This window comes from Bubalus kerabau, chromosome 14, assembly GCF_029407905.1.
Source record: "Bubalus kerabau isolate K-KA32 ecotype Philippines breed swamp buffalo chromosome 14, PCC_UOA_SB_1v2, whole genome shotgun sequence".
In the NCBI taxonomy this organism is placed as follows: domain Eukaryota; kingdom Metazoa; phylum Chordata; class Mammalia; order Artiodactyla; family Bovidae; genus Bubalus; species Bubalus kerabau.
The window spans coordinates 36366572-36381241 of NC_073637.1; the positions used below are offsets into that span (position 1 = coordinate 36366572).

The 14670-nt window shown below is 43.2% G+C and overlaps 1 long non-coding RNA gene across 1 annotated transcript in view; it reads right to left on the minus strand.

The window, feature by feature from the left end:
- Positions 1 to 14362, minus strand: part of LOC129627230 (uncharacterized) — a 64406-nt gene extending 50044 nt beyond the window's left edge. Inside the window, exons 1-2 of the long non-coding RNA XR_008702495.1 lie at positions 14258 to 14362; positions 733 to 810 (exon numbers count right to left, since the gene is read on the minus strand). This is a non-coding gene — a long non-coding RNA (uncharacterized LOC129627230). The remainder of the gene's footprint in view (positions 1 to 732; positions 811 to 14257) is intronic.
- Positions 14363 to 14670: the final 308 nt, after the last annotated feature.

Consider the following 14670-nt stretch of genomic DNA (forward strand, 5'->3'; position numbering starts at 1 on the left):
TCACCAGGGCCGCCCCCCGCCCCGCTCCACAAAGGCTCTAAAGAAGAATCCATCCTTGTCCCTTCCGTCTCCCGGTGGCTCCAGGTGGCTCCAGGCTCCCGGCAGCGTCTCTCCAATCTCTACCTCTGTCTTCACACAGCAATCTTCCTTCCGTCTCAGTGCCTGCTCCTCTTCTTATGAGGACACAGCCGCTGGATTTAGGGGCTACCCCCAATCCAAGATGATTTCATCCACAAAGGCCCTATTTGCCAATCAGTGAGATTCTAAGGTCCCAGGTAGACATGAAGATTTAGAGAACACCATCCAGCCCACTACAGCAGCCATCAGGCTAAACACGAAAGAGCCACACGTCAGCGGCCGTCTCTGCGACCACGTCCTTGACGCCAGGCGTAACCGCTGACAGCCCGCAGGACCCTTTAACCCCGGGCTCCGTTCTGCCAGCTTCGCCCCCTCTCGCCGGGCGTCAGGTGGTTGCATTCCAAAGGTCTCACGTGGAAGGGAGAATAAAATTTAGTTTGAACAGATGCTGCACCGGGCAGCAGTCTGAGGCGACAGCTTGCATTTCCCGTCTTCCCAAAGGGAGGTCCTGCACTTGAGGTAAAATACTCCGAGGGAGCCGCGAACTAGGGAACCGTGACCTCCCATTAGATGCGCTGGCTATTTAATTTTTTTCTATTTGGAAATAGTCTCAGAACTACTTGTTGAACTGTTACTCTTTGTGACATATCATACCTTTGTTGGGCTTCCAGTTGTTAAGGAATCCATCTGCCAGTGCAGGAGACCGTTTGATCCCTGGGTCGGGAAGATCCCCTGAAGAAGGAAATGGCAATTCACTTCAGTATTATTGCCTGGGAAATCCCATGGACTGAGGAGCCTAGTGGGCTACAGTCCATGGGGTGGCAAAGACTTGGACATGACTGAGCGACTGAGCATGAACACACACACATAACTTTGTTGTGAACAGCAAGTATATAGATGTGAGGGTCTGTTTCTGTTTCATTTAATAAGGTTTGTTTTTATAAGAATGTATCCATTTCATTCAAATTTTACTGTGCTGCTGTAAAATTGTTTATAACATACTTCTGTCTTTTCAATGTTTGAAAGATCAATAGTGATATTTCCCTTTTCAATTTTGACATTGGTAATTTGCCTTTTTTCCTTTTAAAGTCAGTCTCACTAGAGATTTATCAATTTTGTAAGTATTTTCAAAGACCAATTTTTGGCTTTTCCATTCTTTTATTTTAAACTTTCTGTATCCTTATGTTATAAACATAAAGTTGAGCATATATGTGTCTATGTATGTGTCTATCTATCCGTATCTAATAGTCTAGGATCAAATTATAAAGAAAAAAGTATGCTCATATATCCAGTTTGTAATATATTCATGCAAAGTAAATGCCTCAGTGGGGTAAAAAATTACAGTACTATACAATCTGTGGTTGATTGAAACTTGTGTAGTTTAAGGGTCAACTGTAAAGTAATATAAGAAAGGCACTTAGAACGGGACACTGACATGTAATAAGTGGTCAGGAAATGATAGCTGATCTTTTAAAACTCTCTTATTTTTAGCTTTTTGCTTATATTTTGTGCTAGTTGTGTTGTCTTATAAATAGCAAGTCAGTGAGTGTTGTTTTTAAAATGTGGTTTGGGAATTCCCTGGCAGTCCAGTGGTTAGAACTCAGCATTTCATTGCCAAGGGCCTGGGGTTTAATTCCTGGTAAGGGAACTAAGATCCCACAAGCCATGAGTCACAGCCAAAAAGAGAAAACTGTGTTTTTATTAAAAATAAACATCCAGAAAGCACACAAACTGTAAATCGATGGATATTCATAAAGTGAACAGAGCTGTGGAAACAGTCTTCAGATCAAGCACACCCAGAAACTCTCAACTTGCCTCATTCCAGGCACTGGCCTCACCAAGGGCACCATTTCTAACAGCACAGACGGGTTGACATTGTTTTGAATTTTATCTGAATGGATTTATATAATGTGTGCACCTTCATGACTCGGCTCTTTTGCTCAACATTATGTTTGTGAGATTTGTCCATATTTGTAGGTGCAGCTGCACTTGTTCACTCTTATTGCTGCATAATACTTTATTATGTGATGTATCACAGTTTAGTTTTGCAAGACTCTTGAGAGTCCCCTGGACAGCAAGGAAATCAAGCTAGTCAATCCTAAAGGAAATCAATCCTGAATACTCATTAGAAGGACTTATGCTGAAGCCGAAGCTCCAATATTTTGGTCTCCTGATGTGAATAACCGACTCTTGGAATAGACCCTGATGCTGGGAAAGATTGAGGGCAGAAGGAGAAGAGGGCATCAGAGGATGAGATGGCTGGATGGCATCACCAATACAATGGACATGAACTCGGGCAAACTCCGGGAGATGGTGAGGGACAGGGAGACTTGGCGTGCTGCCGTCCACGGGGTCATGAAGAAGAGTCGGACACGACTGGGCAACTGAAGAACAACAAATATGGTTGATGGTCTTTTGGTCTTTCTTGGTTAGGACTATCTCAAATGATGCTGCTGTGAACACTCTTATGCATGTATTTTAGTGAACCTCATATGCATTTTGGTTGGGAATATGCCTTGAGATGGAATCACTGGCTCACAGGATATGCATTTTTTTCAATTTTACAAGGCACTGTTAAACTGTTCTACAGAGGGGCTGTACCAGTTTACACTCCCACAAACCTTGCCTTTTAATAAGAGTTTGTAATTGTCATAACTGTTATGACCAATGTCATGTTATTTTGTGGTTTTGTTTTTGGTTTCCTTGCTTTTCTTTTATATTTAGTTCTCCTTTCACTATAAACAGAACTTTGTTTGGCCTGCCTTTTGAAATAACTTGGAGGATAAAGAACCTGTTTTTAATTTTACTAATGGTTACTATACGGCAATTCACAATCATTGTCACAAGTCTGTCTAATTATCAAAATTACAATAAAAACAATTAATGTTGACTCACTTTTCATGAAAGGCAAAGATTGCAGTGCTTTTACTCCCTTACCTGAGTCCTGTCTTCAAGAAATTAATGTTGTGTCATAAATTCTATCATCCAAAATTTAGCCCATCAGAGAGGTGCTAATTTGTAGGGCTTGATATTGGCCCATATTAAATTGATCCAATGGCACAATGCCATTGACCTTGAATACTTGTAAGAAAAGCTATGAAACTCCTGATTGTAATTATGAGTATCTTGTTCATTGCATTACTGTGTTTTCCCAGCAAGGCATTTTCCCCAGATCTCAGAATCAGAAATTGTGCTTTTCATGAGCATGTGGCTTATTTTTACCTTACAAACCCAGATATTTTCCTTTTTATAACACTGACTTGTAGGAAATTTAGAATATATTGGGTTGGCCAAAAAGTTCTTTCAAGTTTTCCCGTAAGCCAGGAAAAACCCAAATGAACTTTTGCCCAACCCAATATTTTATTTCTCTATGTTTATATTTTGAAAACAATATTATACTCTTTTGGAAATGAGACAAAATATGAATCACTGCGGCAGGGCAAAGATGTCTTCCATGTCAAAGGTGGTTATCTCCAGGGAGAGAAGTGAGAATGAGAAAAATAAAAAGTGAAAAGAGCTTATTCATTTGCATTATTTAAGTATGAATTTGTATGTTATTGGTATAATTTTAAAAAGAAGTATGTGTACATTGAAAAGAAAGAAACTAAAGGTAAATACATGTAGGAGCTGGGATAGAACTCCCTAAGACATGAAACCATATAGAAATGATATAGCGATCTGACCCAAAATTTCAAAACTTTCTTTCCAGAAGAAACACTAAAAACAAAGTCCCCAAATCAGTAGACTACTGACAGACAAGATTAAAAACAAATGTTATAGACAAAGATGAATAACCTTAAAATATAATGAGCTTCTACTAATCAAGAAGAAAATGAGAAACAGCTAATAAAAATGAGCTAATAAAATAGGATATAAACAGGCAAATCACTAAGAAGAATGATAAAAGACCTATTAACATATATTAGTTAAACTAATAAGTTAAGAAAAGAAGAACCGCAAATCAAAAATAGATTTTGTATTTCACTCTAAGTTTTTCACTTATCAGATGGGGAAATATTCAAAAAATGCATATAACTGATGTAGGTGAGCGGGAAAAGGACATGCTATGGATGGTTATAAAAATAGCACAGCCTATGGGAAGGATAATTGTGTACTATATGAACTAACAATCCCATTTTTTAGACTATTCTACAAATACACAAAGATGCATGAATATATATACATATATACATGCATACAGGCAGGCCTTCACAGACTTGCACTGCAGTATTATTTGTAGGAATACAGATAGTAGAAATTATTTAAATGATCATTTTGGGAGAAATTTATTAAAGGAACACTGAGCATCTAATGTGGAAAATTCTGAAAGAGATGGGAATACCAGACCACCTGACCTGCCTCTTGAGAAACCTATATGCAGGTCAGGAAGCAAAAGTTAGAACTGGACATGGAACAACAGACTGGTTCCAAATAGGAAAAGGAGTACGGTAAGGTTGTATACTGTCACCCTGTTTATTTAACTTCTATGCAGAGTACATCATGAGAAACGCTGGGCTGGAAGAAGCACAAGCTGGAATCAAGATTGCCAGGAGAAATATCAATAACCTCAGATATGCAGATGACACCACACTTATAGCAGAAAGTGAAGAGGAACTCAAAAGCGTCTTGATGAAAGTGAAAGAGGAGAGTGAAAAACTTGGCTTAAAGCTCAACATTAAGAAAACTAAGATCATGGCATCTGGTCCCATCACTTCATGGGAAATAGATGAGGAAACAGTGGAAACAGTGTCAGACTTTATTTTTTTGGGCTCCCAAATCACTGCAGATGGTGACTGCAGCCATGAAATTAAAAGACACTTACTCCTTGGAAGGAACATTAGGACCAACCTAGATAGCATATTCAAAAGCAGAGACATTACTTTGCCAACAAAGGTCTGTCTAGTCAAGGCTATGGTTTTTCCAGTAGTCATGTATGGATGTGAGAGTCAGACTGTGAAGAAAGCTGAGCACTGAAGAATTGATGCTTTTGAACTGTGGTGTTGGAGAAGACTCTTGAGAGTCCCTTGGACTGCAAGGAGATCCAACCAGTCCATCCAAAAGGAGAACAGTCCTGGGTGTTCATTGGAAGGACTGATGCTAAAGCTGAAACTCCAGTACTTTGGCCACCTCATGCAAAGAGTTGACTCATTGGAAAAGACCCTGATGCTGGAAGGGATTGGGGGCAGGAGGAGAAGGGGACAAGAGAGGATGAGATGGCTGGATGGCATCACTGACTCGATGGACGTGAGTTTGAGTGAACTCCAGGGGTTGGTGATGGACAGGGAGGCCTGGCGTGCTGTGATTCATGGGGTCGCAAAGAGTCGGACATGACTGAGCAACTGAACTGAACTTAACTGAACTGAAGCATCTAATTCCAGAAAAACATCTACTTCTGCTTTATTGACTACGCCAAAACCTTTGACTGTGTGGCTCACAACAAACTGTGGAAAATTCTGAAAGAGATGGGACTACCAGACCACCTGACCTGCCCTCTGAGAAATCTGTACGCAGGTCAGGAAGCAACAGTTGGAACTGGACATGAAACAACAGACTTGTTCCAAATTGGGAAAGGAGTACATCAAGGCTATATATTGTCACCCTGCTTATTTAACTTATATGCAGAGTATATCATGAGATATGCTGGGCTGGATGAAGCACAAGCTGCAATCAAGATTGCCCGGAAAAATATCAATAACTTCAGGTACGCAGATGACACCACCCTTATGGCAGAAAGCGAAGAACTGTAGAGCTTCTTGATGAGAGTGAAAAAGTTGGGTTAAACCTCAACATTCAGAAAACTAACATCATGGCATCCGGTCCCATCACTTCATGGCAAATAGATGGGTAAACAGTGGAAACAATGACAGACCTTATTTTGGGGGGCTCCAGAATCACTGCAGATGGTGACAACAGCCATGAAATTAAAAGACGCTTACTCCTTGGAAGAAAAGCTATGACCAACCTAGACAGCATATTCAAAAGCAGAGACATTACTTTGCCAACAAAGGTCCATCTAGTCAAAGCTATGGTTTTTCTAGTAGTCATGTATGGATGTGAGAGTTGGACTATGAAGAAAGCTGAGGGCCGAAGAATTGATGCTTTTGAACTGTGGTGTTGGAGAACTCTTGAGAGTCCCTTAGACAGCAAAGAGATCAAACCAGTCCATCTTAAAGGAAATCAGTCCTGAATATTCACTGGAATAACTGATGCTGAAGCTGAAACCTCAATACTTTGGCCACCTGGTGCAAAGAACTAACTCATTTGAAAAGACCCTGATGCTGGGAAACATTGAAGGCGGGAGGAGAAGGGGACGACAGAGGACAAGATGGTTGAATAGTATCACTAACTTGACAGACATGAGTTTGAGTAAGCTCCGGGAGGTGGTGATGGACAGGGAAGCCTGGTGTGCTTTAGTCCATGGGTCACAAAGAGCTGGACACAACTGAACAACTGCTGAACTTAACTGAAGCATCTAATAACAAAAATTCGGTAGTTTTATCTATCAGTTCAGTTCAGTCGCTTAGTCATGTCCGACTCTTTGCGACCTCATGAATTGTAGCATGCCAGGCCTCCCTGTCCATCACCAACTCCCAGAGTTCACTCAAACTCATGTGCATCGTTGAGTCAGTGATGCCATCAAGCCATCTCATCCTCTCTTGTCCCCTTCTCCTCCTGTCCCCAATCCCTCCCAGCATCAGAGTCTTTTCCAATGAGTCAACTCTTCGCATGAAGTGGCCAAAGTATTGGAGTTTCAGCTTTAGCATCATTCCTTCCAAAGAACACCCAGGGCTGATCTCCTTTAGAATGGACTAGTTGGATCTCCTTGCAGTCCAAGGGACTCTCAAGAGTCTTCTCCAACACCACAGTTCAAAAGCATCAATTCTTCGGCCCTCAGCTTACTTCATAGTCCAACTCTCACATCCATACATGACTACTGGAAAAACCGTAGCCTTGACTAGATGGACCTTTGTTGGCAAAGTAATGTCTCTGCTTTTGAATATGCTATCTAGGTTGGTCATAACTTTCCTTCCAAGGAGTTAGTGTCTTTTAATTTCATGGCTGCAGTCACCATCTGCAGTGATTTGGGAGCCCAAAAAAATAAAGTCTGACACTGTTTAACATATTGTGGCACGATTAACATAGTGTGGGCTTTTTCAGGTCAGTATAGATAAAACTTTTCATACTGGAGAAGGGAATGAACAGTATGAAAAGTTTTATCTATACTGACCTGAAAAAGCCCACAATATGTTAATCATGGTTGAATGAAAGAATGAGCAGTTGGAAATATATAACATGAATGAAAGCTCAAGTGGATCAAAACTAGATATTAAATAACCTCTGGGCTCAGAGGGTACAGAGAGGGTTCTGGCTTCTTCTACCTTCCTTAGGGTTTGACAAGTAGGCAGTGTGGTCTTAAGTTTCCCAGGTGGTGCAGTGGTAAAGAACCCTTGTGTCAGTGCAGAAGATGCAAAAGGTGTGGGTTCGATCCCTGGGTGGGGAAGATCCTCTGGAGTGGGAAATGGCATTCCACTCCACTTCTTACCTGGAAAATTCCATGGACAGAGAAGCCTGGTGGGTTACAGTCAGTTGCGTCTCAAAGAGTCGAACTACAGGACTACGCCTCTGTAGTCTTAAAGGGGCACTGGCCCTTCAAGATTAGCATGGGGCTAGTTTGCCTGAGAGGATAGTGTCCTAGCGGTGTGTGTGCGTGTTGTGCGTGTGCACACGCGCATGTGTAAGAGCTTTTTTGCCTGTATCTTTGTTTGAGATTGGGTTGTGAATTGGGTTCTGTTTTTACTCGCCACTCTTTCCCCTCTCTGCGACCACCCGTAAGGACCTAGGACCTAGCCAGGGAAGCCAAACAGGGTCTTGAAGAAAAGCCAAAACTCCCCCAAACCAGTAAGGCTCCCTCTCCACACAAAGACTGCCTCCACATTTCCAAAACGTGTTCTCAAATCTTGCACCATCCCTTCCATTGTGGATCTGCTTCCAAAGCCCACCTCTGATGAGAGGGGAGCCTGAGTTCTCAAGGTGCAAAGGCAGCAAGAAAGGAGTCGGGTATCTGTCTCTATGCCTGGGCGTGATCTACACTTCTCCTGGTCTGTGTGGTCAGACTGCTTTTTCCGCTTCTCATTGCCAATGATCCCATAGCTCATGAGGAGCCTGGCAGGCTATAGTCTGTGGGGTCGCAAAGAGTCAGACACTACTGAGCCACTAAGCACAGGACAGCACAGCACAGGAAGGTCCTAGGGAGTGAGTGGATGCAGTTAGCGGAAGACGCAGGGCAGCGCTACCTGTGTCTCCTGGCCCCTCTGCACCCCCACCCCCAACACACACCCTTTAACAAGATACACAAGTAACTGGGCCTCACGTTGGCAGGAAAAATAGTTTGTTCCCCTTCAGATTTGACTTAACATTTTTCTAGCTCCTTTTTTCCCTCTGTTCCTTCTACCCTTCCTGTTTCTTTTTTTAAAAAATAGTCTTTTTTTCTTCCCCCCCCCGATATCCTAGAAAATAACCAAAATAGCCTATGTGATTTCACCACAGGTAATGAAGTTCTGACCTCAAAATTGTATTGTTGAATGAAGTCCTGCACATAAAATAGCCTACAAGCTTCTGCCAACAGCAAACATACCAAAATGAGGCTACAGAATGTATTTCTTGGAAAACCAAACAAAGGAAATAGGAAGAAATGGGCAAAGTCCATTTCTTTTCTCTGCCCGCCTCCTGTTGCCTAATTCTCAGTTTTCATGAGGTCTTTGGAAAAGGGCAAGATTCCAGAGTTGTGGGCCTGTACTTATTTGATCCTGTTTTTCATGGCTCCCTTTCTTCTCTTTAGCTTCTCTCTCATGTATGGTGCTCACTTACTACATGAACCGTATTATTACCAAATGACATTCAGTGGAGACACCATATATGCCTTTTCTGGAACAAGCTGTAACAAGAGTCTAAAACATGACTTGTGGTTCTCAAAGCGTTTGGTCAGCGTCCATGCACTCTTCCTTGGGGAGGCTGAGACTTGCTGTGTTTGAAGAGTGTGGGGTCTTTCTCAAAAAAACTGTGGTTCCACTTGCTAGGTTTGCAGGATGATTACAGAGCAATGGGGTGACAAGTGAAAATGAAGCCCTTTGTTGACAACACAATGCAGGGCCACTCCCCACACCCCAGCCAAACAAGTTCCCTTGTCTGTCTATCAGAAGGGAAGTGTGTTTGGCTAAGCAAAGATGGGGTGTGGTGGGCAAATGCAGGGGAGAAGGAGACAAGGGAATGGTGAGGGAAAATGTAACGAAGTTTCTGTGCCCTTGGGGCTTCTGATTCTCCGCAGCTTGGAGCTCATGTCTACCACCGTGGCCTGTGGTTCCCCACTCCCCGTCCCTGTTGACTGGGCTGTCCTCTCTAGACCCTGCCACCCTCACTCCCTCCAGGCCCCCTCATAGCTGGGCCCCTTCTAACTGATGTCTAGCCAAGAAAGAACACACGGTGCCTTTCTGGATAATTTTCAGGAAATTCAAGAAGAGATGAGAAAATGGAATGTAAAAAATTAGTGTTTTAGTTTTTAATTTCCCTTCGAGAAATCTCATTGGTGGAGGCCTCCTCCAATGGTTGGATGGCTTAGATATTCTCTGAGCTAATTAGGTCTTGACATATATTTGCCAAGTATTCTGTATTATTTTTTTCTTTCATTTCCAAAATTTTAAACCTAATTCACGGGGCCATGAATACAACAATATACCAGCATGGAAAATAAATTCATTTTGAAAGAGGAGAAAGGGAGCCTGCTGTTTGATTTACATCATTTTGTTAACGGGTTAGTCAACATTTACTCAGAACCCTCTGGGTACAGAATGTAATAGGCATGTGGGAAAATTACAAAAGATATGGGAAGACATTTTTTTCTGCCTGCAAAAATCCAACTAATTCACTCTAATGGAAGACACCAACTAAAGACATATGAGAACGGCTAAGAATACAAATAAAAGGAACTGGTTGTGTCCACTAAGGACATGTTAATTTCAATTGCCCATGAGTGCTGAAGGCTGGCTCAGACTCACTGGCAATGAAGTATCCCAGTTGGGGACTTTGTGGCATTTCCCTGGCGAAATCCATCCAATAGCAGGTTTCACCTTTCTTAGCAATCTAGGAGGAACCACACAGGTAAGTGTGGCGAACTTGAAGAGCTGATTTCCTAACCATAATATTGTTTAACCATAATGATATTATGGTGGCCATCTTTGGATTTATGCCAGAGGCTTTGTAATTATATCATCTCAGGACTCTTCTATTTGCCTTAGAGTCAGAAAAAGCAGACATGACATTTGGCTCTAAAGACATCAGTTGTTCATTGTTCAGTTGCTAAGTTGTGTCCGACTCTTTGCAACCCCACAAATTGCAACATACCAGGCTTTCCTGTCCTTCATTATCTCCCGCAGTTTGAGCAAACTCATGTCCACTGAGTCAGTGATGCTATCTAAACATCTCACCCTCTGCTGCCTCCTTGTCCTCTTGCCTTCAATCTTTCCTAGCATCAGGGTCTTTTCCAATGAGTCAGCTCTTCAAAACAGGTGGCCAAAGGATTGGAGCTTCAGCTTCAGCAGCAGTCCTTCCAATAAATATTCAGGGTTGATTTTCTTTAGGATGGATTGGCTTGATCTCCTTGCTGTCCAAGGGCATCGGCGATACCACCCAATCCTTCTGTCCCTCCTTCTGGCCAGCTCTTTTTGTGGACTTCTTGTAAAGTCAAGTGTCTGCTCTGGATAAATAAGTCTTTCAAGAGGAGTGTGCTCTGCTTTTTCAAAGCTTCCTTATCTGTGTTAACTGCTGGCAGAAATCTGGAAAGCTGCCAAGAACCTGGCCAAAGTCTCTATTTTGAATGAGAACATCTACAGGGTAGGTCCAATCTCCCTTCTGATTCATCAAGAGTGTTTCTGGGTCCTTTTGAGAACTATCAGGTTTAACTGCCTGTGCTTTTGAGCGAAGTGCTTTTGAGGCCCACTTATTTTCTTGGGCTCCAAAATCACTGCAGATGGTCACCGCAGCCATGAAATTAAAAGACGCTTGCTGCTTGGAGGAAAAGCTATGACAAAGCTAGACAGCATATTAAAAGGCAAAGACATTACTCTGCTGACAAAGGTCCATCTAGTCAAACCTATGGTTTTTCTTGTAGTCATGTATGGATGTGAGAGTTGGACTATAAATAAAGCTGAGCACTGAAGAAGTGATGCTTTTGAACTGTGGTTTTGAAGAAGACTCTTTCGAGTCCCTTGGACTGCAAGGAGATTCAACCAGTCCATCTTAAAGGAAATCAGTCCTGAATATGCATTGGAAGGACTGATGCTGAGGCTGAAGCTCCAATGCTTGGCCACCTGCTGTGAAGAACTGACTCATTGGAAAAGACCCTGATGCTGGGAAAGATTGAAGGCGGGAGGAGAAGGGGACAACAGAGGATGAGATGGTTGGATGGCATCACCAACTTGATGGACATGAGTTTGAGCAAGGTCTGCAAGTTGAATGGACAGGGAAGCCTGGAGTGCCGCGGTCCATAGGTTGCAAAGAGTCGGACACAACTGAGCAACTGAACTGAACTAGTAACAAAGCATGTCAGAGCACCTTTTTGGAAAGACAGATTTTTTTTTTTAATCCATCACAGAACAATGTTTTGGAAAATAATAATAAACTACTAGGAAAACTCAATTTAAAAAAAAGCCCAAAGACTACTAAGCACAAGTTTAAATCTCTCTCTTTTTTTAGATTCAATACACAAAAACTATTCTGTCAAACTTCCATAAAAGTTCTAAATGTTTACTCTGTTTCTAAACTTATCTCACTGAAGATTTGTTACCAACAATTTGCAGGATGGACTTGGGTTCAATCTCTAGTTCAGGAAGGTTCCCTGGAGAAGCGAATGTAACCCACCGCAGCATTCTTGCCTGGAGAAGTCCATGGACAGAGGAGTCTGGCGGGCCACAGTCCATGGGGCTGCAAAGAGTTGGACATGACTGAGCAACTGAGCACAAGGTCCAATCTAACAGTGCTCGATAAATGCAGGGAGGAGGAATGAAATAATAAAATAATACCAATTACATGTGCTAGAAAATAAGCACATGTAAGCAGGGACCTTACCAGTAAGATTTAACAATATTGCTGAGAGTGTCCCAAGAAATGTCACTTTCACTGGCATCTTCAAAGGAGAAAGGCTTGCTGACAAACAAGAGGGAAAATGGATGAAGCTTCTTTCCCTGGAACCTGCCCACTATACACTTGCAGGTCACACTTCTCCATGAAGATGACAGGAACAGAAATACCTGGGAGATACATTGGTGCCAAGGAAAATGGGTGGACCTGGCAGCCCAAGGCCTGGCATCAACGTCCCAAAGACCCTACCCTGCTGGCTTCCCCATCCAATGGCACATTTATCCTGGGTGGGCTGCTCTAACCAATGCCCCCTTCGCTCTTGGCCCTAGTGGTACTCAGCCTGGTAAGTATAATACTTCTCAGCTTACAGGTAATTTTCTCAAGAAATGCCTTGCCTCCTCTCCTTCCATCCTTTTCTCTCTCTCTCTCTCTCTCTCTCTCTCTCTCTCTCTCACACACACACACATTTGGTGGACCCCTTTACAGTACTTAACTGGTGGGTCAGTGATAAAGTATCTGCCTACCAATGCAGGAGACACAAGAGATGCAAGTTCGATCTACGGGTCAGGAAGATCCCTTGAAGTAAGAAATGACAACCCAGGCCAGTGTTCTTGCCTGGAGAATCCCATGGACAGAGGAGCCGCGGGGGTTATAGTCCATAAGGTTGCACAGAGTCAGATACAACTGAGCCCACACCTCTACCATTCCAGCACTTACAGTGTATCATTGTATTTTTGTACATGGTTACTTTCTTCACATTTTTAGGTCAGTGAGGGTTGGGAATCATACCTGTGATGTCTGTCCCTGTGGATTCTGAGTCTTGTCATGTTGTTTGGAACCAGGGCACTCATATCTGTGTGAGCGACTGCTGGGCCTCAGCAACCACGCTGCTTGTACAGGCTCACCTTGCTTTATTGAGCTTTGCAGATACTAAGCTTTTTACGACTTGAAAGTTTGGCACAACCCTGCGTTGAGCAAGTCTGTTGGGGCCATTTTCCCAACAGCATTTGCTTGCTCCCTGCCTCTGTGTCACATTTTGTCAATTCTGGCAATATTTCAAGCTTTAAAAAAATTATTATATTTGTTTAGGTGATCTACATTCAGTGATCTCTAATATTACTACTATGACTCACAGAAGGTTCAGATGATGCTTAGCACTTTTTAGCAAAACAGTATTTTCTACCTAAAGTATGTACATTTTTTAGACATAATGCTATTGCACACGTAGTAGGCTACAGTATGCTGAAAACATAACCTTTATACGCACTGGGAAAGCAAAAAATTCATGGGACTCTTTTATTACCATGTTCTGTGTATTGCTGTAGTCTGGAGCCTAACCCTGTGATCTCTCTGAGGTCTACCTGTAATGGATTTTTTCTCCATTTTCACTTGTAAACTTTTAATTCAATGAACTGACTTTGATAGGCTGAAATCATGAAGTAACTTAATTTTGTGTCACTGTCCCTTCAAAACCACTCTGTGGGCTCCTTCTCTTTCTGCTAGTGGGGATGCACTTGAAGAGGTCCTATAGCTTGTAGTGTTTGTCATGGGTCATAAAAAGTCACTTGCGTCTCAAGAAATGACTTACGTTACTAGACAGCCACTGCGAGGCCATGATGGGAGCTGTGAACTTTTGCCCACCCCACCCCCAACCTGGGGTATCTGGGCTGCAGGCCTCACCTGGGTCCTAGCAACTGGGGATCTGATCGCTCCCATCAGTCCCTGTGGTCAAGGTCTTTAGTGAGGATGGTGGCCTTGCTTTGGGAGCCCTGCACACAGCAGACTCGGGAAGGCCCTAGCAGGCTTCCAGTGACAGGGGCTGGGGGGCAGTGTCCCTGGGCCCCCACCCTTTTCTGCACTTTTCCATTGTGGGTGTTCTGCAAGCTGGCCTCGGGTTGGGGGGCGTTGCGGTGGGGTTGGGGGTTGGGGGGTGGTCAATGTCTCTTCCCTCCTGCTGGGAGGGGTCCAGCACCTGCCGTCCTGTGGGCTCCCACCAGATCCTTCAAGGCCCTAGGTCCATAAATGAAGTGAGGCAATGTAATGTTACCTTGCCCAAGCTCACTCTGCTAACTGCAGGACAGGCCAATACATCGGGAGGTCCTGTTGTTGGGGGAAAGGAACACGACTTTAATCGGAAATGCAGTGGATGGCGGACTAGTATCTAAAAAACCCATCTCCCCTCAGCTTAACTCAGGCTCCTTTTATATAGAGGAAGGGCAAGGGGAAGGGCCTACTGAGATGTTGACCAATGGCTGAGCAGGACTGCTAACGGTAGCTCCTAATGGTCACTAACTTAGGGGAGGGGCCCACTGCTGATGCCGACCAATGACTGAGCCGGACAGCTAACAGCTGTGCCCCACCCCGCCCCCATTACAGTCACATCTTTTGCTCTTAGGAGGACACCAAAGACTTCCTCAGAGATACATTTGAGGATTTTTTTTTTTTTTCAGTCTTTGCTTT